The sequence below is a fragment of the Lathyrus oleraceus genome, chromosome 1 (assembly GCF_024323335.1).
Source record: "Lathyrus oleraceus cultivar Zhongwan6 chromosome 1, CAAS_Psat_ZW6_1.0, whole genome shotgun sequence".
NCBI classification, from domain to species: Eukaryota; Viridiplantae; Streptophyta; class Magnoliopsida; order Fabales; family Fabaceae; genus Lathyrus; species Lathyrus oleraceus.
In genome coordinates this window covers 442,226,317-442,227,460 of record NC_066579.1, presented here as the reverse complement: position 1 = coordinate 442,227,460, position 1,144 = coordinate 442,226,317, and positions in this window count along the sequence as shown.

Here is a 1,144-nt window from a genome sequence, read left to right as displayed (position 1 = left end):
ATGACGAGGGGATGAAGGTCCATTCTTCACAGTTAGGGCTCGTCACTTCAAGTGACGAGGACATGAAGAAGGATTTTTTTTTTTAATATTTTAAATACTTTATTAAATACTAATAATAATTAATATATTTGATTTTTAATTATTAATTCTATATTTAAAAATCAATTATTTATATTATTAATGTTCTAAAAATTAATCATTTTTATTATTAATATTTCAAAAATAAAAATATCACAATTTTTTTATTATCATGAAAAATTATAATTATTTACAATTTTTTTAAAAAAAAAATTATAATTTTTTTTTAATTTTTAATTAAATCAATTATATTAATTAATTATTATATATTTAACATTGAATGTAATTTATTTATTTATTTTCTTCTTAAAATATAAGTTATGCAGATTATTTGAAATGATTTTGGTTTAAATTCCTTAATTGCTAATCATGTAGTATATATTTAATATCATTATTTCAAATGATTCATGTATTAAAAATATTGGAGTTATAGTATTAAATGAATAGGCAATGAATGATTAAAATTTGAAGGATATTTTCTCAACTCATAAAGATACTAAAAGAACAAAAAAATTCAAATTAACTATATAATTTAGAAATAATTTAGAAATATTTTTTTTTATAATAAATTAAAAAAATAATGTTTATGACTTTAGATTGATTCTAAATAAACAAATAAAAATTAATAGATATTTTTAAATTTGAAATATTTAAGTATATGGATAACAGAAAATTTACATTAAATAAAATAAAATATTAAATATTCCATTATATCAATAAAATGTATTTCTTCCATTGTAATTCTTAAAAGAAAACCATTTATTTCTATTATTAATATTCTAAAAATTAATCATTTTTATTATTAATATTTCAAAAATAATAATATCACAATTTTTTTATTATCATGAAAAACTATAATTATTTACAATTTATTTTAAATATTTTTTTATAAAAAAATTATTATTATTTTTAATTAAATTAATTATATTAATTAAATATAGAATTAATAATTAAAAATCAATTATATTAATTATTATTAGTATTTTATAAAGTATTTAAAATATTAAAAAATAAAAAAAAAATCCTTCTTCATGTTCTCGTCATTTGAAGGGACGAGCCCTAATTG